This window comes from Dendrobates tinctorius, unplaced genomic scaffold, assembly GCF_039654945.1.
Source record: "Dendrobates tinctorius isolate UK_male_01 unplaced genomic scaffold, ASM3965494v1 ptg000251l, whole genome shotgun sequence".
NCBI classification, from domain to species: domain Eukaryota; kingdom Metazoa; phylum Chordata; class Amphibia; order Anura; family Dendrobatidae; genus Dendrobates; species Dendrobates tinctorius.
In genome coordinates this window covers 10,456,175-10,482,810 of record NW_027361918.1, presented here as the reverse complement: position 1 = coordinate 10,482,810, position 26,636 = coordinate 10,456,175, and the positions used below count along the sequence as shown (strand labels likewise).

The following is a 26,636-nucleotide window of genomic DNA, read 5'->3' as shown; positions in this document are numbered from 1 at the left end:
ACAACCGGAAAGTTTTTTCTCCAGTTTGCCTTGTGAATTCAAAACTTAGGCAGCAACAGTGCTTTTACTTTATGGAGATGCTGAGCACCAATGTGAAAACGTCTTCAACTGTAGCATGCTACCCAAGCAAAAGGAACCAACGTCCCTGGGTGGACTCGAACCACCAACCTTTCGGTTAACAGCCGAACGCGCTAACCGATTGCGCCACAGAGACACAAACGCCTGCCGAACTTTCGTCTAACAGCCGGACGCACCCACCAGTTTTAACCGGAACCTTAAACAATGGTCAGACACCATTTCCTCTAATGATTTTCAACAATAATATGACACAAGAAAGCAAAAAAAAACAAAGAAACAATTGCAGAACCCCAGGAGTACTCTAGTCGCCTACAAATATGTAATGGCTGAAAATTTACATGTCATCGACCTGAACACAAACAGTCATTAGAATTTTACTCTGTACATCTGTTAACACAAGCAGAGTGGCGCAGCGGAAGCGTGCTGGGCCCATAACCCAGAGGTCGATGGATCGAAGCCATCCTCTGCTAAATTGTGCTGCATTGCATCTTTTTCTACAAACTAGCTAAGTTTTTTTCACTTCCCCATTTTGGTTCTCTATATACAGAGAAATGGTTTGCTAGAAAATTGCTCGACTGTATTTGTAGACCATAATTCACATTGTGAAACCCAGCGGTCAATGGATTGAAACCAACCTCTGCTAAATAGTTGTGTTTTATAAACTTCATCATTGCATATCAACTGAACTTTTCTGTCAACAGCAAACGTGTCTCGGATCAAAAACACTAGTCAAAATCCTAAATCCCAGTACAACTCGTGCCAAAGGACCAGAAGGAGATTCGCGACCTCTCAGCATTTTCTATATTCAAACCAAACCATAAAAGATCAATCTTTTCGCTTGGGATTGTGCTGCATTACAACTTTTTTCTACAAACTAGGTAAGTTTTTTTTCATTCCCCCAGTTTGGTTCTCTATATACAGAGAAATGGTTTACTAGAAAATTGCTCGACTGTATTTGTAGGCCATAATTCACATTGTGAAACCCAGCGGTCGATGGATCGAAACCAACCTCTGCTAAATAGTTGTGTTTTATAAACTTCATCATTGCATATCAACTGAACTTTTCTGTCAACAGCAAACGTGTCTCGGATCAAAAACACTAGTCAAAATCCTAAATCCCAGTACAACTCGTGCCAAAGGACCAGAAGGAGATTCGCGACCTCTCAGCATTTTCTATATTCAAACCAAACCATAAAAGGTCAATCTTTTTGCTTGGGATTGTGCTGCATTACAACTTTTTTCTACAAACTAGGTAAGTTTTTTTTACTCCCCCAGTCTGGTTCTCTACATACATAGAAATGGTTTGCTAGAAAATTGCCCGACTGTATTTGTAGGCCATAATTCACATTGTGAAACCCAGCGGTCGATGGATCGAAACCAACCTCTGCTAAATAGTTGTGATTTATAAACTTCATCATTGCATATCAACTGAACTTTTCTGTCAACAGCAAACGTGTCTCGGATCAAAAACACTAGTCAAAATCCTAAATCCCAGTACAACTCATGCCAAAGGACCAGAAGGAGATTCGCGACCTCTCAGCATTTTCTATATTCAAACCAAACCATAAAAGGTCAATCTTTTTGCTTGGGATTGTGCTGCATTACAACTTTTTTCTACAAACTAGGTAAGTTTTTTTTACTCCCCCAGTCTGGTTCTCTACATACATAGAAATGGTTTGCTAGAAAATTGCCCGACTGTATTTGTAGGCCATAATTCACATTGTGAACTACGTAGATGTTCTTCAAATATGGGAGAAAGGAATCTGTACTTAAAAAAAAAAAAAAAAAAAGCACTCAATGGCACATTTGACTATAAGTAAACTGTGACATGGTGTGGCGTGAAACTGATAATGGCGTTCGTCGGGCATGGGGGATTAGCTCAAGTGGTAGAGCGCTCGCTTAGCATGCGAGAGGTAGCGGGATCGATGCCCGCATTCTCCAATACAATCTTTGGATTCCTTTTTCAGTTGGCCGAGTGAATTGTTTATGCCACCTGCTCGTGGCACACACGTCCAAACCTTGAAGACTTTCAACAATGGCTAAATCAAGCCTTCGATAGCTCAGCTGGTAGAGCGGAGGACTGTAGATCTAAATTAGCAATCCTTAGGTCGCTGGTTCAATTCCGGCTCGAAGGAAGTTTTGTGTATTCTATCAGATGTTTTCAACCTTCTGGCAAATACCAGACAGCTATGCTCTTTCTGGACATGTAGACAGAAACACAACCGGAAAGTTTTTTCTCCAGTTTGCCTTGTGAATTCAAAACTTAGGCAGCAACAGTGCTTTTACTTTATGGAGATGCTGAGCACCAATGTGAAAACGTCTTCAACTGTAGCATGCTACCCAAGCAAAAGGAACCAACGTCCCTGGGTGGACTCGAACCACCAACCTTTCGGTTAACAGCCGAACGCGCTAACCGATTGCGCCACAGAGACACAAACGCCTGCCGAACTTTCGTCTAACAGCCGGACGCACCCACCAGTTTTAACCGGAACCTTAAACAATGGTCAGACACCATTTCCTCTAATGATTTTCAACAATAATATGACACAAGAAAGCAAAAAAAAACAAAGAAACAATTGCAGAACCCCAGGAGTACTCTAGTCGCCTACAAATATGTAATGGCTGAAAATTTACATGTCATCGACCTGAACACAAACAGTCATTAGAATTTTACTCTGTACATCTGTTAACACAAGCAGAGTGGCGCAGCGGAAGCGTGCTGGGCCCATAACCCAGAGGTCGATGGATCGAAGCCATCCTCTGCTAAATTGTGCTGCATTGCATCTTTTTCTACAAACTAGCTAAGTTTTTTTCACTTCCCCATTTTGGTTCTCTATATACAGAGAAATGGTTTGCTAGAAAATTGCTCGACTGTATTTGTAGACCATAATTCACATTGTGAAACCCAGCGGTCAATGGATTGAAACCAACCTCTGCTAAATAGTTGTGTTTTATAAACTTCATCATTGCATATCAACTGAACTTTTCTGTCAACAGCAAACGTGTCTCGGATCAAAAACACTAGTCAAAATCCTAAATCCCAGTACAACTCGTGCCAAAGGACCAGAAGGAGATTCGCGACCTCTCAGCATTTTCTATATTCAAACCAAACCATAAAAGATCAATCTTTTCGCTTGGGATTGTGCTGCATTACAACTTTTTTCTACAAACTAGGTAAGTTTTTTTTCATTCCCCCAGTTTGGTTCTCTATATACAGAGAAATGGTTTACTAGAAAATTGCTCGACTGTATTTGTAGGCCATAATTCACATTGTGAAACCCAGCGGTCGATGGATCGAAACCAACCTCTGCTAAATAGTTGTGTTTTATAAACTTCATCATTGCATATCAACTGAACTTTTCTGTCAACAGCAAACGTGTCTCGGATCAAAAACACTAGTCAAAATCCTAAATCCCAGTACAACTCGTGCCAAAGGACCAGAAGGAGATTCGCGACCTCTCAGCATTTTCTATATTCAAACCAAACCATAAAAGGTCAATCTTTTTGCTTGGGATTGTGCTGCATTACAACTTTTTTCTACAAACTAGGTAAGTTTTTTTTACTCCCCCAGTCTGGTTCTCTACATACATAGAAATGGTTTGCTAGAAAATTGCCCGACTGTATTTGTAGGCCATAATTCACATTGTGAAACCCAGCGGTCGATGGATCGAAACCAACCTCTGCTAAATAGTTGTGATTTATAAACTTCATCATTGCATATCAACTGAACTTTTCTGTCAACAGCAAACGTGTCTCGGATCAAAAACACTAGTCAAAATCCTAAATCCCAGTACAACTCATGCCAAAGGACCAGAAGGAGATTCGCGACCTCTCAGCATTTTCTATATTCAAACCAAACCATAAAAGGTCAATCTTTTTGCTTGGGATTGTGCTGCATTACAACTTTTTTCTACAAACTAGGTAAGTTTTTTTTACTCCCCCAGTCTGGTTCTCTACATACATAGAAATGGTTTGCTAGAAAATTGCCCGACTGTATTTGTAGGCCATAATTCACATTGTGAACTACGTAGATGTTCTTCAAATATGGGAGAAAGGAATCTGTACTTAAAAAAAAAAAAAAAAAAAGCACTCAATGGCACATTTGACTATAAGTAAACTGTGACATGGTGTGGCGTGAAACTGATAATGGCGTTCGTCGGGCATGGGGGATTAGCTCAAATGGTAGAGCGCTCGCTTAGCATGCGAGAGGTAGCGGGATCGATGCCCGCATTCTCCAATACAATCTTTGGATTCCTTTTTCAGTTGGCCGAGTGAATTGTTTATGCCACCTGCTCGTGGCACACACGTCCAAACCTTGAAGACTTTCAACAATGGCTAAATCAAGCCTTCGATAGCTCAGCTGGTAGAGCGGAGGACTGTAGATCTAAATTAGCAATCCTTAGGTCGCTGGTTCAATTCCGGCTCGAAGGAAGTTTTGTGTATTCTATCAGATGTTTTCAACCTTCTGGCAAATACCAGACAGCTATGCTCTTTCTGGACATGTAGACAGAAACACAACCGGAAAGTTTTTTCTCCAGTTTGCCTTGTGAATTCAAAACTTAGGCAGCAACAGTGCTTTTACTTTATGGAGATGCTGAGCACCAATGTGAAAACGTCTTCAACTGTAGCATGCTACCCAAGCAAAAGGAACCAACGTCCCTGGGTGGACTCGAACCACCAACCTTTCGGTTAACAGCCGAACGCGCTAACCGATTGCGCCACAGAGACACAAACGCCTGCCGAACTTTCGTCTAACAGCCGGACGCACCCACCAGTTTTAACCGGAACCTTAAACAATGGTCAGACACCATTTCCTCTAATGATTTTCAACAATAATATGACACAAGAAAGCAAAAAAAAACAAAGAAACAATTGCAGAACCCCAGGAGTACTCTAGTCGCCAACAAATATGTAATGGCTGAAAATTTACATGTCATCGACATGAACACAAACAGTCATTAGAATTTTACTCTGTACATCTGTTAACACAAGCAGAGTGGCGCAGCGGAAGCGTGCTGGGCCCATAACCCAGAGGTCGATGGATCGAAACCATCCTCTGCTAAATTGTGCTGCATTGCATCTTTTTCTACAAACTAGCTAAGTTTTTTTTCACTTCCCCATTTTGGTTCTCTATATACAGAGAAATGGTTTGCTAGAAAATTGCTCGACTGTATTTGTAGACCATAATTCACATTGTGAAACCCAGCGGTCAATGGATTGAAACCAACCTCTGCTAAATAGTTGTGTTTTATAAACTTCATCATTGCATATCAACTGAACTTTTCTGTCAACAGCAAACGTGTCTCGGATCAAAAACACTAGTCAAAATCCTAAATCCCAGTACAACTCGTGCCAAAGGACCAGAAGGAGATTCGCGACCTCTCAGCATTTTCTATATTCAAACCAAACCATAAAAGATCAATCTTTTCGCTTGGGATTGTGCTGCATTACAACTTTTTTCTACAAACTAGGTAAGTTTTTTTTCATTCCCCCAGTTTGGTTCTCTATATACAGAGAAATGGTTTACTAGAAAATTGCTCGACTGTATTTGTAGGCCATAATTCACATTGTGAAACCCAGCGGTCGATGGATTGAAACCAACCTCTGCTAAATAGTTGTGTTTTATAAACTTCATCATTGCATATCAACTGAACTTTTCTGTCAACAGCAAACGTGTCTCGGATCAAAAACACTAGTCAAAATCCTAAATCCCAGTACAACTCGTGCCAAAGGACCAGAAGGAGATTCGCGACCTCTCAGCATTTTCTATATTCAAACCAAACCATAAAAGGTCAATCTTTTTGCTTGGGATTGTGCTGCATTACAACTTTTTTCTTCAAACTAGGTAAGTTTTTTTTACTCCCCCAGTCTGGTTCTCTACATACATAGAAATGGTTTGCTAGAAAATTGCCCGACTGTATTTGTAGGCCATAATTCACATTGTGAAACCCAGCGGTCGATGGATCGAAACCAACCTCTGCTAAATAGTTGTGATTTATAAACTTCATCATTGCATATCAACTGAACTTTTCTGTCAACAGCAAACGTGTCTCGGATCAAAAACACTAGTCAAAATCCTAAATCCCAGTACAACTCGTGCCAAAGGACCAGAAGGAGATTCGTGACCTCTCAGCATTTTCTATATTCAAACCAAACCATAAAAGGTCAATCTTTTTGCTTGGGATTGTGCTGCATTACAACTTTTTTCTACAAACTAGGTAAGTTTTTTTTACTCCCCCAGTCTGGTTCTCTACATACATAGAAATGGTTTGCTAGAAAATTGCCCGACTGTATTTGTAGGCCATAATTCACATTGTGAACTACGTAGATGTTCTTCAAATATGGGAGAAAGGAATCTGTACTTAAAAAAAAAAAAAAAAAAAGCACTCAATGGCACATTTGACTATAAGTAAACTGTGACATGGTGTGGCGTGAAACTGATAATGGCGTTCGTCGGGCATGGGGGATTAGCTCAAGTGGTAGAGCGCTCGCTTAGCATGCGAGAGGTAGCGGGATCGATGCCCGCATTCTCCAATACAATCTTTGGATTCCTTTTTCAGTTGGCCGAGTGAATTGTTTATGCCACCTGCTCGTGGCACACACGTCCAAACCTTGAAGACTTTCAACAATGGCTAAATCAAGCCTTCGATAGCTCAGCTGGTAGAGCGGAGGACTGTAGATCTAAATTAGCAATCCTTAGGTCGCTGGTTCAATTCCGGCTCGAAGGAAGTTTTGTGTATTCTATCAGATGTTTTCAACCTTCTGGCAAATACCAGACAGCTATGCTCTTTCTGGACATGTAGACAGAAACACAACCGGAAAGTTTTTTCTCCAGTTTGCCTTGTGAATTCAAAACTTAGGCAGCAACAGTGCTTTTACTTTATGGAGATGCTGAGCACCAATGTGAAAACGTCTTCAACTGTAGCATGCTACCCAAGCAAAAGGAACCAACGTCCCTGGGTGGACTCGAACCACCAACCTTTCGGTTAACAGCCGAACGCGCTAACCGATTGCGCCACAGAGACACAAACGCCTGCCGAACTTTCGTCTAACAGCCGGACGCACCCACCAGTTTTAACCGGAACCTTAAACAATGGTCAGACACCATTTCCTCTAATGATTTTCAACAATAATATGACACAAGAAAGCAAAAAAAAACAAAGAAACAATTGCAGAACCCCAGGAGTACTCTAGTCGCCAACAAATATGTAATGGCTGAAAATTTACATGTCATCGACATGAACACAAACAGTCATTAGAATTTTACTCTGTACATCTGTTAACACAAGCAGAGTGGCGCAGCGGAAGCGTGCTGGGCCCATAACCCAGAGGTCGATGGATCGAAACCATCCTCTGCTAAATTGTGCTGCATTGCATCTTTTTCTACAAACTAGCTAAGTTTTTTTTCACTTCCCCAGTTTGGTTCTCTATATACAGAGAAATGGTTTGCTAGAAAATTGCTCGACTGTATTTGTAGACCATAATTCACATTGTGAAACCCAGCGGTCAATGGATTGAAACCAACCTCTGCTAAATAGTTGTGTTTTATAAACTTCATCATTGCATATCAACTGAACTTTTCTGTCAACAGCAAACGTGTCTCGGATCAAAAACACTAGTCAAAATCCTAAATCCCAGTACAACTCGTGCCAAAGGACCAGAAGGAGATTCGCGACCTCTCAGCATTTTCTATATTCAAACCAAACCATAAAAGGTCAATCTTTTTGCTTGGGATTGTGCTGCATTACAACTTTTTTCTACAAACTAGGTAAGTTTTTTTTACTCCCCCAGTCTGGTTCTCTACATACATAGAACCAGACTGGGGGAGTCTGTTCTATGAGTCAACAGTGTGATGCAGCAGCAAAAAAGGCAAATGCAATTCTAGGATGTATTAACAGAAGCATACAGTCTAGATCACGTGAAGTCATTATTTCCCTCTACTCCTCTTTGGTCAGAAATGGTTTGCTAGAAAATTGCCCGACTGTATTTGTAGGCCATAATTCACATTGTGAAACCCAGCGGTCGATGGATCGAAACCAACCTCTGCTAAATAGTTGTGATTTATAAACTTCATCATTGCATATCAACTGAACTTTTCTGTCAACAGCAAACGTGTCTCGGATCAAAAACACTAGTCAAAATCCTAAATCCCAGTACAACTCGTGCCAAAGGACCAGAAGGAGATTCGCGACCTCTCAGCATTTTCTATATTCAAACCAAACCATAAAAGATCAATCTTTTTGCTTGGGATTGTGCTGCATTACAACTTTTTTCTACAAACTAGGTAAGTTTTTTTTACTCCCCCAGTCTGGTTCTCTATATACAGAGAAATGGTTTACTAGAAAATTGCTCGACTGTATTTGTAGGCCATAATTCACATTGTGAAACCCAGCGGTCGATGGATCGAAACCAACCTCTGCTAAATAGTTGTGTTTTATAAACTTCATCATTGCATATCAACTGAACTTTTCTGTCAACAGCAAACGTGTCTCGGATCAAAAACACTAGTCAAAATCCTAAATCCCAGTACAACTCGTGCCAAAGGACCAGAAGGAGATTCGTGACCTCTCAGCATTTTCTATATTCAAACCAAACCATAAAAGGTCAATCTTTTTGCTTGGGATTGTGCTGCATTACAACTTTTTTCTACAAACTAGGTAAGTTTTTTTTACTCCCCCAGTCTGGTTCTCTACATACATAGAAATGGTTTGCTAGAAAATTGCCCGACTGTATTTGTAGGCCATAATTCACATTGTGAAACCCAGCAGTCGATGGATCGAAACCAACCTCTGCTAAATAGTTGTGATTTATAAACTTCATCATTGCATATCAACTGAACTTTTCTGTCAACAGCAAACGTGTCTCGGATCAAAAACACTAGTCAAAATCCTAAATCCCAGTACAACTCGTGCCAAAGGACCAGAAGGAGATTCGCGACCTCTCAGCATTTTCTATATTCAAACCAAACCATAAAAGGTCAATCTTTTTGCTTGGGATTGTGCTGCATTACAACTTTTTTCTACAAACTAGGTAAGTTTTTTTTACTCCCCCAGTCTGGTTCTCTACATACATAGAAATGGTTTGCTAGAAAATTGCCCGACTGTATTTGTAGGCCATAATTCACATTGTGAAACCCAGCGGTCGATGGCTCGAAACCAACCTCTGCTAAATAGTTGTGTTTTATAAACTTCATCATTGCATATCAACTGAACTTTTCTGTCAACAGCAAACGTGTCTCGGATCAAAAACACCAGTCAAAATCCTAAATCCCAGTACAACTCGTGCCAAAGGACCAGAAGGAGATTCGCGACCTCTCAGCATTTTCTATATTCAAACCAAACCATAAAAGATCAATCTTTTCGCTTGGGATTGTGCTGCATTACAACTTTTTTCTACAAACTAGGTAAGTTTTTTTTCATTCCCCCAGTTTGGTTCTCTATATACAGAGAAATGGTTTACTAGAAAATTGCTCGACTGTATTTGTAGGCCATAATTCACATTGTGAAACCCAGCGGTCGATGGATCGAAACCAACCTCTGCTAAATAGTTGTGTTTTATAAACTTCATCATTGCATATCAACTGAACTTTTCTGTCAACAGCAAACGTGTCTCGGATCAAAAACACTAGTCAAAATCCTAAATCCCAGTACAACTCGTGCCAAAGGACCAGAAGGAGATTCGCGACCTCTCAGCATTTTCTATATTCAAACCAAACCATAAAAGGTCAATCTTTTTGCTTGGGATTGTGCTGCATTACAACTTTTTTCTACAAACTAGGTAAGTTTTTTTTACTCCCCCAGTCTGGTTCTCTACATACATAGAAATGGTTTGCTAGAAAATTGCCCGACTGTATTTGTAGGCCATAATTCACATTGTGAAACCCAGCGGTCGATGGATCGAAACCAACCTCTGCTAAATAGTTGTGATTTATAAACTTCATCATTGCATATCAACTGAACTTTTCTGTCAACAGCAAACGTGTCTCGGATCAAAAACACTAGTCAAAATCCTAAATCCCAGTACAACTCGTGCCAAAGGACCAGAAGGAGATTCGCGACCTCTCAGCATTTTCTATATTCAAACCAAACCATAAAAGATCAATCTTTTCGCTTGGGATTGTGCTGCATTACAACTTTTTTCTACAAACTAGCTAAGTTTTTTTTCATTCCCCCAGTTTGGTTCTCTATATACAGAGAAATGGTTTACTAGAAAATTGCTCGACTGTATTTGTAGGCCATAATTCACATTGTGAAACCCAGCGGTCGATGGATCGAAACCAACCTCTGCTAAATAGTTGTGTTTTATAAACTTCATCATTGCATATCAACTGAACTTTTCTGTCAACAGCAAACGTGTCTCGGATCAAAAACACTAGTCAAAATCCTAAATCCCAGTACAACTCGTGCCAAAGGACCAGAAGGAGATTCGCGACCTCTCAGCATTTTCTATATTCAAACCAAACCATAAAAGGTCAATCTTTTTGCTTGGGATTGTGCTGCATTACAACTTTTTTCTACAAACTAGGTAAGTTTTTTTTACTCCCCCAGTCTGGTTCTCTACATACATAGAAATGGTTTGCTAGAAAATTGCCCGACTGTATTTGTAGGCCATAATTCACATTGTGAAACCCAGCGGTCGATGGATCGAAACCAACCTCTGCTAAATAGTTGTGATTTATAAACTTCATCATTGCATATCAACTGAACTTTTCTGTCAACAGCAAACGTGTCTCGGATCAAAAACACTAGTCAAAATCCTAAATCCCAGTACAACTCGTGCCAAAGGACCAGAAGGAGATTCGCGACCTCTCAGCATTTTCTATATTCAAACCAAACCATAAAAGGTCAATCTTTTTGCTTGGGATTGTGCTGCATTACAACTTTTTTCTACAAACTAGGTAAGTTTTTTTTACTCCCCCAGTCTGGTTCTCTACATACATAGAAATGGTTTGCTAGAAAATTGCCCGACTGTATTTGTAGGCCATAATTCACATTGTGAACTCCGTAGATGTTCTTCAAATATGGGAGAAAGGAATCTGTACTTAAAAAAAAAAAAAAAAAAGCACTCAATGGCACATTTGACTATAAGTAAACTGTGACATGGTGTGGTGTGAAACTGATAATGGCGTTCGTCGGGCATGGGGGATTAGCTCAAGTGGTAGAGCGCTCGCTTAGCATGCGAGAGGTAGCGGGATCGATGCCCGCATTCTCCAATACAATCTTTGGATTCCTTTTTCAGTTGGCCGAGTGAATTGTTTGTGCCACCTGCTCGTGGCACACACGTCCAAACCTTGAAGACTTTCAACAATGGCTAAATCAAGCCTTCGATAGCTCAGCTGGTAGAGCGGAGGACTGTAGATCTAAATTAGCAATCCTTAGGTCGCTGGTTCAATTCTGGCTCGAAGGAAGTTTTGTGTATTCTATCAGATGTTTTCAACCTTCTGGCAAATACCAGACAGCTATGCTCTTTCTGGACATGTAGACAGAAACACAACCGGAAAGTTTTTTCTCCAGTTTGCCTTGTGAATTCAAAACTTAGGCAGCAACAGTGCTTTTACTTTATGGAGATGCTGAGCACCAATGTGAAAACGTCTTCAACTGTAGCATGCTACCCAAGCAAAAGGAACCAACGTCCCTGGGTGGACTCGAACCACCAACCTTTCGGTTAACAGCCGAACGCGCTAACCGATTGCGCCACAGAGACACAAACGCCTGCCGAACTTTCGTCTAACAGCCGGACGCACCCACCAGTTTTAACCGGAACCTTAAACAATGGTCAGACACCATTTCCTCTAATGATTTTCAACAATAATATGACACAAGAAAGCAAAAAAAAACAAAGAAACAATTGCAGAACCCCAGGAGTACTCTAGTCGCCAACAAATATGTAATGGCTGAAAATTTACATGTCATCGACCTGAACACAAACAGTCATTAGAATTTTACTCTGTACATCTGTTAACACAAGCAGAGTGGCGCAGCGGAAGCGTGCTGGGCCCATAACCCAGAGGTCGATGGATCGAAACCATCCTCTGCTAAATTGTGCTGCATTACAACTTTTTTCTACAAACTAGGTAAGTTTTTTTTCATTCCCCCAGTTTGGTTCTCTATATACAGAGAAATGGTTTACTAGAAAATTGCACGACTGTATTTGTAGGCCATAATTCACATTGTGAAACCCAGCGGTCAATGGATTGAAACCAACCTCTTCTAAATAGTTGTGTTTTATAAACTTCATCATTGCATATCAACTGAACTTTTCTGTCAACAGCAAACGTGTCTCGGATCAAAAACACTAGTCAAAATCCTAAATCCCAGTACAACTCGTGCCAAAGGACCAGAAGGAGATTCGCGACCTCTCAGCATTTTCTATATTCAAACCAAACCATAAAAGATCAATCTTTTCGCTTGGGATTGTGCTGCATTACAACTTTTTTCTACAAACTAGGTAAGTTTTTTTTCATTCCCCCAGTTTGGTTCTCTATATACAGAGAAATGGTTTACTAGAAAATTGCTCGACTGTATTTGTAGGCCATAATTCACATTGTGAAACCCAGCGGTCGATGGATCGAAACCAACCTCTGCTAAATAGTTGTGTTTTATAAACTTCATCATTGCATATCAACTGAACTTTTCTGTCAACAGCAAACGTGTCTCGGATCAAAAACACTAGTCAAAATCCTAAATCCCAGTACAACTCGTGCCAAAGGACCAGAAAGAGATTCGCGACCTCTCAGCATTTTCTATATTCAAACCAAACCATAAAAGGTCAATCTTTTTGCTTGGGATTGTGCTGCATTACAACTTTTTTCTACAAACTAGGTAAGTTTTTTTTACTCCCCCAGTCTGGTTCTCTACATACATAGAAATGGTTTGCTAGAAAATTGCCCGACTGTATTTGTAGGCCATAATTCACATTGTGAAACCCAGCGGTCGATGGATCGAAACCAACCTCTGCTAAATAGTTGTGATTTATAAACTTCATCATTGCATATCAACTGAACTTTTCTGTCAACAGCAAACGTGTCTCGGATCAAAAACACTAGTCAAAATCCTAAATCCCAGTACAACTCGTGCCAAAGGACCAGAAGGAGATTCGCGACCTCTCAGCATTTTCTATATTCAAACCAAACCATAAAAGGTCAATCTTTTTGCTTGGGATTGTGCTGCATTACAACTTTTTTCTACAAACTAGGTAAGTTTTTTTTACTCCCCCAGTCTGGTTCTCTACATACGTAGAAATGGTTTGCTAGAAAATTGCTCGACTTTATTTGTAGGCCATAATTCACATTGTGAACTCCGTAGATGTTCTTCAAATATGGGAGAAAGGAATTTGTACTTAAAAAAAAAAAAAAAAAAAAAGCACTCAATGGCACATTTGACTATAAGTAAACTGTGACATGGTGTGGCGTGAAACTGATAATGGTGTTCGTCGGGCATGGGGTATTAGCTCAAGTGGTAGAGCGCTCGCTTAGCATGCGAGAGGTAGCGGGATCGATGCCCGCATTCTCCAATACAATCTTTGGATTCCTTTTTCAGTTGGCCGAGTGAATTGTTTATGCCACCTGCTCGTGGCACACACGTCCAAACCTTGAAGACTTTCAACAATGGCTAAATCAAGCCTTCCATAGCTCAGCTGGTAGAGCGGAGGACTGTAGATCTAAATTAGCAATCCTTAGGTCGCTGGTTCAATTCCGGCTCGAAGGAAGTTTTGTGTATTCTATCAGATGTTTTCAACCTTCTGGCAAATACCAGACAGCTATGCTCTTTCTGGACATGTAGACAGAAACACAACCGGAAAGTTTTTTCTCCAGTTTGCCTTGTGAATTCAAAACTTAGGCAGCAACAGTGCTTTTACTTTATGGAGATGCTGAGCACCAATGTGAAAACGTCTTCAACTGTAGCATGCTACCCAAGCAAAAGGAACCAACGTCCCTGGGTGGACTCGAACCACCAACCTTTCGGTTAACAGCCGAACGCGCTAACCGATTGCGCCACAGAGACACAAACGCCTGCCGAACTTTCGTCTAACAGCCGGACGCACCCACCAGTTTTAACCGGAACCTTAAACAATGGTCAGACACCATTTCCTCTAATGATTTTCAACAATAATATGACACAAGAAAGCAAAAAAAAACAAAGAAACAATTGCAGAACCCCAGGAGTACTCTAGTCGCCAACAAATATGTAATGGCTGAAAATTTACATGTCATCGACCTGAACACAAACAGTCATTAGAATTTTACTCTGTACATCTGTTAACACAAGCAGAGTGGCGCAGCGGAAGCGTGCTGGGCCCATAACCCAGAGGTCGATGGATCGAAACCATCCTCTGCTAAATTGTGCTGCATTGCATCTTTTTCTACAAACTAGCTAAGTTTTTTTTCACTTCCCCATTTTGGTTCTCTATATACAGAGAAATGGTTTGCTAGAAAATTGCTCGACTGTATTTGTAGACCATAATTCACATTGTGAAACCCAGCGGTCAATGGATTGAAACCAACCTCTGCTAAATAGTTGTGTTTTATAAACTTCATCATTGCATATCAACTGAACTTTTCTGTCAACAGCAAACGTGTCTCGGATCAAAAACACTAGTCAAAATCCTAAATCCCAGTACAACTCGTGCCAAAGGACCAGAAGGAGATTCGCGACCTCTCAGCATTTTCTATATTCAAACCAAACCATAAAAGATCAATCTTTTCGCTTGGGATTGTGCTGCATTACAACTTTTTTCTACAAACTAGGTAAGTTTTTTTTCATTCCCCCAGTTTGGTTCTCTATATACAGAGAAATGGTTTACTAGAAAATTGCTCGACTGTATTTGTAGGCCATAATTCACATTGTGAAACCCAGCGGTCGATGGATCGAAACCAACCTCTGCTAAATAGTTGTGTTTTATAAACTTCATCATTGCATATCAACTGAACTTTTCTGTCAACAGCAAACGTGTCTCGGATCAAAAACACTAGTCAAAATCCTAAATCCCAGTACAACTCGTGCCAAAGGACCAGAAGGAGATTCGCGACCTCTCAGCATTTTCTATATTCAAACCAAACCATAAAAGGTCAATCTTTTTGCTTGGGATTGTGCTGCATTACAACTTTTTTCTACAAACTAGGTAAGTTTTTTTTACTCCCCCAGTCTGGTTCTCTACATACATAGAAATGGTTTGCTAGAAAATTGCCCGACTGTATTTGTAGGCCATAATTCACATTGTGAAACCCAGCGGTCGATGGATCGAAACCAACCTCTGCTAAATAGTTGTGATTTATAAACTTCATCATTGCATATCAACTGAACTTTTCTGTCAACAGCAAACGTGTCTCGGATCAAAAACACTAGTCAAAATCCTAAATCCCAGTACAACTCGTGCCAAAGGACCAGAAGGAGATTCGCGACCTCTCAGCATTTTCTATATTCAAACCAAACCATAAAAGATCAATCTTTTCGCTTGGGATTGTGCTGCATTACAACTTTTTTCTACAAACTAGCTAAGTTTTTTTTCATTCCCCCAGTTTGGTTCTCTATATACAGAGAAACGGTTTACTAGAAAATTGCTCGACTGTATTTGTAGGCCATAATTCACATTGTGAAACCCAGCGGTCGATGGATCGAAACCAACCTCTGCTAAATAGTTGTGTTTTATAAACTTCATCATTGCATATCAACTGAACTTTTCTGTCAACAGCAAACGTGTCTCGGATCAAAAACACTAGTCAAAATCCTAAATCCCAGTACAACTCGTGCCAAAGGACCAGAAGGAGATTCGCGACCTCTCAGCATTTTCTATATTCAAACCAAACCATAAAAGGTCAATCTTTTTGCTTGGGATTGTGCTGCATTACAACTTTTTTCTACAAACTAGGTAAGTTTTTTTTACTCCCCCAGTCTGGTTCTCTACATACATAGAAATGGTTTGCTAGAAAATTGCCCGACTGTATTTGTAGGCCATAATTCACATTGTGAAACCCAGCGGTCGATGGATCGAAACCAACCTCTGCTAAATAGTTGTGATTTATAAACTTCATCATTGCATATCAACTGAACTTTTCTGTCAACAGCAAACGTGTCTCGGATCAAAAACACTAGTCAAAATCCTAAATCCCAGTACAACTCGTGCCAAAGGACCAGAAGGAGATTCGCGACCTCTCAGCATTTTCTATATTCAAACCAAACCATAAAAGGTCAATCTTTTTGCTTGGGATTGTGCTGCATTACAACTTTTTTCTACAAACTAGGTAAGTTTTTTTTACTCCCCCAGTCTGGTTCTCTACATACATAGAAATGGTTTGCTAGAAAATTGCCCGACTGTATTTGTAGGCCATAATTCACATTGTGAACTCCGTAGATGTTCTTCAAATATGGGAGAAAGGAATCTGTACTTAAAAAAAAAAAAAAAAAAAAGCACTCAATGGCACATTTGACTATAAGTAAACTGTGACATGGTGTGGCGTGAAACTGATAATGGCGTTCGTCGGGCATGGGGGATTAGCTCAAGTGGTAGAGCGCTCGCTTAGCATGCGAGAGGTAGCGGGATCGATGCCCGCATTCTCCAATACAATCTTTGGATTGGCCGAGTGAATTGTTTATGCCACCTGCTCGTGGCACACACGTCCAAACCTTGAAGACTTTCAACAATGGCTAAATCAAGCCTTCGATAGCTCAGCTGGTAGAGCGGAGGACTGTAGATCTAAATTAGCAATCCTTAGGTCGGTGGTTCAATTCCGGCTCGAAGGAAGTTTTGTGTATTCTATCAGATGTTTTCAACCTTCTGGCAAATACCAGACAGCTATGCTCTTTCTGGACATGTAGACAGAAACACAACCGGAAAGTTTTTTCTCCAGTTTGCCTTGTGAATTCAAAACTTAGGCAGCAACAGTGCTTTTACTTTATGGAGATGCTGAGCACCAATGTGAAAACGTCTTCAACTGTAGCATGCTACCCAAGCAAAAGGAACCAACGTCCCTGGGTGGACTCGAACCACCAACCTTTCGGTTAACAGCCGAACGCGCTAACCGATTGCGCCACAGAGACACAAACGCCTGCCGAACTTTCGTCTAACAGCCGGACGCACCCACCAGTTTTAACCGGAACCTTAAACAATGGTCAGACACCATTTCCTCTAATGATTTTCAACAATAATATGACACAAGAAAGCAAAAAAAAACAAAGAAACAATTGCAGAACCCCAGGAGTACTCTAGTCGCCAACAAATATGTAATGGCTGAAAATTTACATGTCATCGACCTGAACACAAACAGTCATTAGAATTTTACTCTGTACATCTGTTAACACAAGCAGAGTGGCGCAGCGGAAGCGTGCTGGGCCCATAACCCAGAGGTCGATGGATCGAAACCATCCTCTGCTAAATTGTGCTGCATTACAACTTTTTTCTACAAACTAGGTAAGTTTTTTTTCATTCCCCCAGTTTGGTTCTCTATATACAGAGAAATGGTTTACTAGAAAATTGCACGACTGTATTTGTAGGCCATAATTCACATTGTGAAACCCAGCGGTCAATGGATTGAAACCAACCTCTGCTAAATAGTTGTGTTTTATAAACTTCATCATTGCATATCAACTGAACTTTTCTGTCAACAGCAAACGTGTCTCGGATCAAAAACACTAGTCAAAATCCTAAATCCCAGTACAACTCGTGCCAAAGGACCAGAAGGAGATTCGCGACCTCTCAGCATTTTCTATATTCAAACCAAACCATAAAAGATCAATCTTTTCGCTTGGGATTGTGCTGCATTACAACTTTTTTCTACAAACTAGGTAAGTTTTTTTTCATTCCCCCAGTTTGGTTCTCTATATACAGAGAAATGGTTTACTAGAAAATTGCTCGACTGTATTTGTAGGCCATAATTCACATTGTGAAACCCAGCGGTCGATGGATCGAAACCAACCTCTGCTAAATAGTTGTGTTTTATAAACTTCATCATTGCATATCAACTGAACTTTTCTGTCAACAGCAAACGTGTCTCGGATCAAAAACACTAGTCAAAATCCTAAATCCCAGTACAACTCGTGCCAAAGGACCAGAAGGAGATTCGCGACCTCTCAGCATTTTCTATATTCAAACCAAACCATAAAAGGTCAATCTTTTTGCTTGGGATTGTGCTGCATTACAACTTTTTTCTACAAACTAGGTAAGTTTTTTTTACTCCCCCAGTCTGGTTCTCTACATACATAGAAATGGTTTGCTAGAAAATTGCCCGACTGTATTTGTAGGCCATAATTCACATTGTGAAACCCAGCGGTCGATGGATCGAAACCAACCTCTGCTAAATAGTTGTGATTTATAAACTTCATCATTGCATATCAACTGAACTTTTCTGTCAACAGCAAACGTGTCTCGGATCAAAAACACTAGTCAAAATCCTAAATCCCAGCACAACTCGTGCCAAAGGACCAGAAGGAGATTCGCGACCTCTCAGCATTTTCTATATTCAAACCAAACCATAAAAGGTCAATCTTTTTGCTTGGGATTGTGCTGCATTACAACTTTTTTCTACAAACTAGGTAAGTTTTTTTTACTCCCCCAGTCTGGTTCTCTACATACGTAGAAATGGTTTGCTAGAAAATTGCTCGACTTTATTTGTAGGCCATAATTCACATTGTGAACTCCGTAGATGTTCTTCAAATATGGGAGAAAGGAATCTGTACTTAAAAAAAAAAAAAAAAAAAAAAAAAAAAGCACTCAATGGCACATTTGACTATAAGTAAACTGTGACATGGTGTGGCGTGAAACTGATAATGGCGTTCGTCGGGCATGGGGGATTAGCTCAAGTGGTAGAGCGCTCGCTTAGCATGCGAGAGGTAGCGGGATCGATGCCCGCATTCTCCAATACAATCTTTGGATTCCTTTTTCAGTTGGCCGAGTGAATTGTTTATGCCACCTGCTCGTGGCACACACGTCCAAACCTTGAAGACTTTCAACAATGGCTAAATCAAGCCTTCGATAGCTCAGCTGGTAGAGCGGAGGACTGTAGATCTAAATTAGCAATCCTTAGGTCGCTGGTTCAATTCCGGCTCGAAGGAAGTTTTGTGTATTCTATCAGATGTTTTCAACCTTCTGGCAAATACCAGACAGCTATGCTCTTTCTGGACATGTAGACAGAAACACAACCGGAAAGTTTTTTCTCCAGTTTGCCTTGTGAATTCAAAACTTAGGCAGCAACAGTGCTTTTACTTTATGGAGATGCTGAGCACCAATGTGAAAACGTCTTCAACTGTAGCATGCTACCCAAGCAAAAGGAACCAACGTCCCTGGGTGGACTCGAACCACCAACCTTTCGGTTAACAGCCGAACGCGCTAACCGATTGCGCCACAGAGACACAAACGCCTGCCGAACTTTCGTCTAACAGCCGGACGCACCCACCAGTTTTAACCGGAACCTTAAACAATGGTCAGACACCATTTCCTCTAATGATTTTCAACAATATGACACAAGAAAGCAAAAAAAAACAAAGAAACAATTGCAGAACCCCAGGAGTACTCTAGTCGCCAACAAATATGTAATGGCTGAAAATTTACATGTCATCGACATGAACACAAACAGTCATTAGAATTTTACTCTGTACATCTGTTAACACAAGCAGAGTGGCGCAGCGGAAGCGTGCTGGGCCCATAACCCAGAGGTCGATGGATCGAAACCATCCTCTGCTAAATTGTGCTGCATTGCATCTTTTTCTACAAACTAGCTAAGTTTTTTTTCACTTCCCCATTTTGGTTCTCTATATACAGAGAAATGGTTTGCTAGAAAATTGCTCGACTGTATTTGTAGACCATAATTCACATTGTGAAACCCAGCGGTCAATGGATTGAAACCAACCTCTGCTAAATAGTTGTGTTTTATAAACTTCATCATTGCATATCAACTGAACTTTTCTGTCAACAGCAAACGTGTCTCGGATCAAAAACACTAGTCAAAATCCTAAATCCCAGTACAACTCGTGCCAAAGGACCAGAAGGAGATTCGCGACCTCTCAGCATTTTCTATATTCAAACCAAACCATAAAAGATCAATCTTTTCGCTTGGGATTGTGCTGCATTACAACTTTTTTCTACAAACTAGGTAAGTTTTTTTTCATTCCCCCAGTTTGGTTCTCTATATACAGAGAAATGGTTTACTAGAAAATTGCTCGACTGTATTTGTAGGCCATAATTCACATTGTGAAACCCAGCGGTCGATGGATCGAAACCAACCTCTGCTAAATAGTTGTGTTTTATAAACTTCATCATTGCATATCAACTGAACTTTTCTGTCAACAGCAAACGTGTCTCGGATCAAAAACACTAGTCAAAATCCTAAATCCCAGTACAACTCGTGCCAAAGGACCAGAAGGAGATTCGCGACCTCTCAGCATTTTCTATATTCAAACCAAACCATAAAAGGTCAATCTTTTTGCTTGGGATTGTGCTGCATTACAACTTTTTTCTACAAACTAGGTAAGTTTTTTTTACTCCCCCAGTCTGGTTCTCTACATACATAGAAATGGTTTGCTAGAAAATTGCCCGACTGTATTTGTAGGCCATAATTCACATTGTGAAACCCAGCGGTCGATGGATCGAAACCAACCTCTGCTAAATAGTTGTGATTTATAAACTTCATCATTGCATATCAACTGAACTTTTCTGTCAACAGCAAACGTGTCTCGGATCAAAAACACTAGTCAAAATCCTAAATCCCAGTACAACTCGTGCCAAAGGACCAGAAGGAGATTTGCGACCTCTCAGCATTTTCTATATTCAAACCAAACCATAAAAGGTCAATCTTTTTGCTTGGGATTGTGCTGCATTACAACTTTTTTCTACAAACTAGGTAAGTTTTTTTTACTCCCCCAGTCTGGTTCTCTACATACATAGAAATGGTTTGCTAGAAAATTGCCCGACTGTATTTGTAGGCCATAATTCACATTGTGAACTACGTAGATGTTCTTCAAATATGGGAGAAAGGAATCTGTACTTAAAAAAAAAAAAAAAAAAAAAAAAAAAAAAAAGCACTCAATGGCACATTTGACTATAAGTAAACTGAAAAGCAAAAAAAAACAAAGAAACAATTGCAGAACCCCAGGAGTACTCTAGTCGCCAACAAATATGTAATGGCTGAAAATTTACATGTCATCGACCTGAACACAAACAGTCATTAGAATTTTACTCTGTACATCTGTTAACACAAGCAGAGTGGCGCAGCGGAAGCGTGCTGGGCCCATAACCCAGAGGTCGATGGATCGAAACCATCCTCTGCTAAATTTTGCTGCATTGCATCTTTTTCTACAAACTAGCTAAGTTTTTTTTCACTTCCCCATTTTGGTTCTCTATATACAGAGAAATGGTTTGCTAGAAAATTGCTCGACTGTATTTGTAGACCATAATTCACATTGTGAAACCCAGCGGTCAATGGATTGAAACCAACCTCCAATAAACTTCATCATTGCATATCAACTGAACTTTTCTGTCAACAGCAAACGTGTCTCGGATCAAAAACACTAGTCAAAATCCTAAATCCCAGTACAACTCGTGCCAAAGGACCAGAAGGAGATTCGCGACCTCTCAGCATTTTCTATATTCAAACCAAACCATAAAAGATCAATCTTTTCGCTTGGGATTGTGCTGCATTACAACTTTTTTCTACAAACTAGGTAAGTTTTTTTTCATTCCCCCAGTTTGGTTCTCTATATACAGAGAAATGGTTTACTAGAAAATTGCTCGACTGTATTTGTAGGCCATAATTCACATTGTGAAACCCAGCGGTCGATGGATCGAAACCAACCTCTGCTAAATAGTTGTGTTTTATAAACTTCATCATTGCATATCAACTGAACTTTTCTGTCAACAGCAAACGTGTCTCGGATCAAAAACACTAGTCAAAATCCTAAATCCCAGTACAACTCGTGCCAAAGGACCAGAAGGAGATTCGCGACCTCTCAGCATTTTCTATATTCAAACCAAACCATAAAAGGTCAATCTTTTTGCTTGGGATTGTGCTGCATTACAACTTTTTTCTACAAACTAGGTAAGTTTTTTTTACTCCCCCAGTCTGGTTCTCTACATACATAGAAATGGTTTGCTAGAAAATTGCCCGACTGTATTTGTAGGCCATAATTCACATTGTGAAACCCAGCGGTCGATGGATCGAAACCAACCTCTGCTAAATAGTTGTGATTTATAAACTTCATCATTGCATATCAACTGAACTTTTCTGTCAACAGCAAACGTGTCTCGGATCAAAAACACTAGTCAAAATCCTAAATCCCAGTACAACTCGTGCCAAAGGACCAGAAGGAGATTCGCGACCTCTCAGCATTTTCTATATTCAAACCAAACCATAAAAGGTCAATCTTTTTGCTTGGGATTGTGCTGCATTACAACTTTTTTCTACAAACTAGGTAAGTTTTTTTTACTCCCCCAGTCTGGTTCTCTACATACGTAGAAATGGTTTGCTAGAAAATTGCTCGACTTTATTTGTAGGCCATAATTCACATTGTGAACTCCGTAGATGTTCTTCAAATATGGGAGAAAGGAATCTGTATTTAAAAAAAAAAAAAAAAAAAGCACTCAATGGCACATTTGACTATAAGTAAACTGTGACATGGTGTGGTGTGAAACTGATAATGGCGTTCGTCGGGCATGGGGGATTAGCTCAAGTGGTAGAGCGCTCGCTTAGCATGCGAGAGGTAGCGGGATCGATGCCCGCATTCTCCAATACAATCTTTGGATTCCTTTTTCAGTTGGCCGAGTGAATTGTTTTTGCCACCTGCTCGTGGCACACACGTCTAAACCTTGAAGACTTTCAACAATGGCTAAATCAAGCCTTCGATAGCTCAGCTGGTAGAGCGGAGGACTGTAGATCTAAATTAGCAATCCTTAGGTCGCTGGTTCAATTCCGGCTCGAAGGAAGTTTTGTGTATTCTATCAGATGTTTTCAACCTTCTGGCAAATACCAGACAGCTATGCTCTTTCTGGACATGTAGACAGAAACACAACCGGAAAGTTTTTTCTCCAGTTTGCCTTGTGAATTCAAAACTTAGGCAGCAACAGTGCTTTTACTTTATGGAGATGCTGAGCACCAATGTGAAAACGTCTTCAACTGTAGCATGCTACCCAAGCAAAAGGAACCAACGTCCCTGGGTGGACTCGAACCACCAACCTTTCGGTTAACAGCCGAACGCGCTAACCGATTGCGCCACAGAGACACAAACGCCTGCCGAACTTTCGTCTAACAGCCGGACGCACCCACCAGTTTTAACCGGAACCTTAAACAATGGTCAGACACCATTTCCTCTAATGATTTTCAACAATAATATGACACAAGAAAGCAAAAAAAAACAAAGAAACAATTGCAGAACCCCAGGAGTACTCTAGTCGCCAACAAATATGTAATGGCTGAAAATTTACATGTCATCGACATGAACACAAACAGTCATTAGAATTTTACTCTGTACATCTGTTAACACAAGCAGAGTGGCGCAGCGGAAGCGTGCTGGGCCCATAACCCAGAGGTCGATGGATCGAAACCATCCTCTGCTAAATTGTGCTGCATTGCATCTTTTTCTACAAACTAGCTAAGTTTTTTTTCACTTCCCCATTTTGGTTCTCTATATACAGAGAAATGGTTTGCTAGAAAATTGCTCGACTGTATTTGTAGACCATAATTCACATTGTGAAACCCAGCGGTCAATGGATTGAAACCAACCTCTGCTAAATAGTTGTGTTTTATAAACTTCATCATTGCATATCAACTGAACTTTTCTGTCAACAGCAAACGTGTCTCGGATCAAAAACACTAGTCAAAATCCTAAATCCCAGTACAACTCGTGCCAAAGGACCAGAAGGAGATTCGCGACCTCTCAGCATTTTCTATATTCAAACCAAACCATAAAAGATCAATCTTTTCGCTTGGGATTGTGCTGCATTACAACTTTTTTCTACAAACTAGGTAAGTTTTTTTTCATTCCCCCAGTTTGGTTCTCTATATACAGAGAAATGGTTTACTAGAAAATTGCCCGACTGTATTTGTAGGCCATAATTCACATTGTGAAACCCAGCGGTCGATGGATCGAAACCAACCTCTGCTAAATAGTTGTGTTTTATAAACTTCATCATTGCATATCAACTGAACTTTTCTGTCAACAGCAAACGTGTCTCGGATCAAAAACACTAGTCAAAATCCTAAATCCCAGTACAACTCGTGCCAAAGGACCAGAAGGAGATTCGCGACCTCTCAGCATTTTCTATATTCAAACCAAACCATAAAAGGTCAATCTTTTTGCTTGGGATTGTGCTGCATTACAACTTTTTTCTACAAACTAGGTAAGTTTTTTTTACTCCCCCAGTCTGGTTCTCTACATACATAGAAATGGTTTGCTAGAAAATTGCCCGACTGTATTTGTAGGCCATAATTCACATTGTGAACTCCGTAGATGTTCTTCAAATATGGGAGAAAGGAATCTGTACTTAAAAAAAAAAAAAAAAAAAGCACTCAATGGCACATTTGACTATAAGTAAACTGTGACATGGTGTGGCGTGAAACTGATAATGGCGTTCGTCGGGCATGGGGGATTAGCTCAAGTGGTAGAGCGCTCGCTTAGCATGCGAGAGGTAGCGGGATCGATGCCCGCATTCTCCAATACAATCTTTGGATTCCTTTTTCAGTTGGCCGAGTGAATTGTTTATGCCACCTGCTCGTGGCACACACGTCCAAACCTTGAAGACTTTCAACAATGGCTAAATCAATCCTTCGATAGCTCAGCTGGTAGAGCGGAGGACTGTAGATCTAAATTAGCAATCCTTAGGTCGCTGGTTCAATTCCGGCTCGAAGGAAGTTTTGTGTATTCTATCAGATGTTTTCAACCTTCTGGCAAATACCAGACAGCTATGCTCTTTCTGGACATGTAGACAGAAACACAACCGGAAAGTTTTTTCTCCAGTTTGCCTTGTGAATTCAAAACTTAGGCAGCAACAGTGCTTTTACTTTATGGAGATGCTGAGCACCAATGTGAAAACGTCTTCAACTGTAGCATGCTACCCAAGCAAAAGGAACCAACGTCCCTGGGTGGACTCGAACCACCAACCTTTCGGTTAACAGCCGAACGCGCTAACCGATTGCGCCACAGAGACACAAACGCCTGCCGAACTTTCGTCTAACAGCCGGACGCACCCACCAGTTTTAACCGGAACCTTAAACAATGGTCAGACACCATTTCCTCTAATGATTTTCAACAATAATATGACACAAGAAAGCAAAAAAAAACAAAGAAACAATTGCAGAACCCCAGGAGTACTCTAGTCGCCAACAAATATGTAATGGCTGAAAATTTACATGTCATCGACCTGAACACAAACAGTCATTAGAATTTTACTCTGTACATCTGTTAACACAAGCAGAGTGGCGCAGCGGAAGCGTGCTGGGCCCATAACCCAGAGGTCGATGGATCGAAACCATCCTCTGCTAAATTGTGCTGCATTGCATCTTTTTCTACAAACTAGCTAAGTTTTTTTTCACTTCCCCATTTTGGTTCTCTATATACAGAGAAATGGTTTGCTAGAAAATTGCTCGACTGTATTTGTAGACCATAATTCACATTGTGAAACCCAGCGGTCAATGGATTGAAACCAACCTCTTCTAAATAGTTGTGTTTTATAAACTTCATCATTGCATATCAACTGAACTTTTCTGTCAACAGCAAACGTGTCTCGGATCAAAAACACTAGTCAAAATCCTAAATCCCAGTACAACTCGTGCCAAAGGACCAGAAGGAGATTCGCGACCTCTCAGCAGAAACCATTTTCTATATTCAAACCAAACCATAAAAGATCAATCTTTTCGCTTGGGATTGTGCTGCATTACAACTTTTTTCTACAAACTAGGTAAGTTTTTTTTCATTCCCCCAGTTTGGTTCTCTATATACAGAGAAATGGTTTACTAGAAAATTGCTCGACTGTATTTGTAGGCCATAATTCACATTGTGAAACCCAGCGGTCGATGGATCGAAACCAACCTCTGCTAAATAGTTGTGTTTTATAAACTTCATCATTGCATATCAACTGAACTTTTCTGTCAACAGCAAACGTGTCTCGGATCAAAAACACTAGTCAAAATCCTAAATCCCAGTACAATTCGTGCCAAAGGACCAGAAGGAGATTCGCGACCTCTCAGCATTTTCTATATTCAAACCAAACCATAAAAGGTCAATCTTTTTGCTTGGGATTGTGCTGCATTACAACTTTTTTCTACAAACTAGGTAAGTTTTTTTCACTCCTCAGTCTGGTTCTCTACATACATAGAAATGGTTTGCTAGAAAATTGCCCGACTGTATTTGTAGGCCATAATTCACATTGTGAAACCCAGCGGTCGATGGATCGAAACCAACCTCTGCTAAATAGTTGTGATTTATAAACTTCATCATTGCATATCAACTGAACTTTTCTGTCAACAGCAAACGTGTCTCGGATCAAAAACACTAGTCAAAATCCTAAATCCCAGTACAACTCGTGCCAAAGGACCAGAAGGAGATTCGCGACCTCTCAGCATTTTCTATATTCAAACC

The 26,636-nt window shown here is 40.4% G+C and overlaps 13 non-coding genes across 13 annotated transcripts; all 13 read left to right on the top strand.

The window, feature by feature from the left end:
* Positions 1-1,946: 1,946 nt before the first annotated feature.
* TRNAA-AGC (transfer RNA alanine (anticodon AGC)) lies at positions 1,947-2,019 on the top strand. Its single transcript has one exon. It is a non-coding gene; the product is annotated as a tRNA-Ala (tRNA).
* A 108-nt stretch (positions 2,020-2,127) lies between these two features.
* Positions 2,128-2,213, top strand: TRNAY-GUA (transfer RNA tyrosine (anticodon GUA)). The gene is given in 2 exon segments: positions 2,128-2,164; positions 2,178-2,213. It is a non-coding gene; the product is annotated as a tRNA-Tyr (tRNA).
* A 2,210-nt stretch (positions 2,214-4,423) lies between these two features.
* On the top strand, positions 4,424-4,509 carry TRNAY-GUA (transfer RNA tyrosine (anticodon GUA)). The gene is given in 2 exon segments: positions 4,424-4,460; positions 4,474-4,509. It is a non-coding gene; the product is annotated as a tRNA-Tyr (tRNA).
* Positions 4,510-6,539: 2,030 nt separating this feature from the next.
* Positions 6,540-6,612, top strand: TRNAA-AGC (transfer RNA alanine (anticodon AGC)). Its single transcript has one exon. It is a non-coding gene; the product is annotated as a tRNA-Ala (tRNA).
* A 108-nt stretch (positions 6,613-6,720) lies between these two features.
* Positions 6,721-6,806, top strand: TRNAY-GUA (transfer RNA tyrosine (anticodon GUA)). Its single transcript is given in 2 exon segments — positions 6,721-6,757; positions 6,771-6,806. It is a non-coding gene; the product is annotated as a tRNA-Tyr (tRNA).
* Positions 6,807-11,217: 4,411 nt separating this feature from the next.
* TRNAA-AGC (transfer RNA alanine (anticodon AGC)) lies at positions 11,218-11,290 on the top strand. Its single transcript has one exon. It is a non-coding gene; the product is annotated as a tRNA-Ala (tRNA).
* A 5,272-nt stretch (positions 11,291-16,562) lies between these two features.
* TRNAA-AGC (transfer RNA alanine (anticodon AGC)) lies at positions 16,563-16,635 on the top strand. The gene has a single exon. It is a non-coding gene; the product is annotated as a tRNA-Ala (tRNA).
* A 2,222-nt stretch (positions 16,636-18,857) lies between these two features.
* On the top strand, positions 18,858-18,930 carry TRNAA-AGC (transfer RNA alanine (anticodon AGC)). Its single transcript has one exon. It is a non-coding gene; the product is annotated as a tRNA-Ala (tRNA).
* Positions 18,931-19,038: 108 nt separating this feature from the next.
* Positions 19,039-19,124, top strand: TRNAY-GUA (transfer RNA tyrosine (anticodon GUA)). Its single transcript is given in 2 exon segments — positions 19,039-19,075; positions 19,089-19,124. It is a non-coding gene; the product is annotated as a tRNA-Tyr (tRNA).
* A 3,594-nt stretch (positions 19,125-22,718) lies between these two features.
* On the top strand, positions 22,719-22,791 carry TRNAA-AGC (transfer RNA alanine (anticodon AGC)). Its single transcript has one exon. It is a non-coding gene; the product is annotated as a tRNA-Ala (tRNA).
* A 108-nt stretch (positions 22,792-22,899) lies between these two features.
* Positions 22,900-22,985, top strand: TRNAY-GUA (transfer RNA tyrosine (anticodon GUA)). The gene is given in 2 exon segments: positions 22,900-22,936; positions 22,950-22,985. It is a non-coding gene; the product is annotated as a tRNA-Tyr (tRNA).
* Positions 22,986-24,642: 1,657 nt separating this feature from the next.
* TRNAA-AGC (transfer RNA alanine (anticodon AGC)) lies at positions 24,643-24,715 on the top strand. The gene has a single exon. It is a non-coding gene; the product is annotated as a tRNA-Ala (tRNA).
* Positions 24,716-24,823: 108 nt separating this feature from the next.
* On the top strand, positions 24,824-24,909 carry TRNAY-GUA (transfer RNA tyrosine (anticodon GUA)). The gene is given in 2 exon segments: positions 24,824-24,860; positions 24,874-24,909. It is a non-coding gene; the product is annotated as a tRNA-Tyr (tRNA).
* Positions 24,910-26,636: the final 1,727 nt, after the last annotated feature.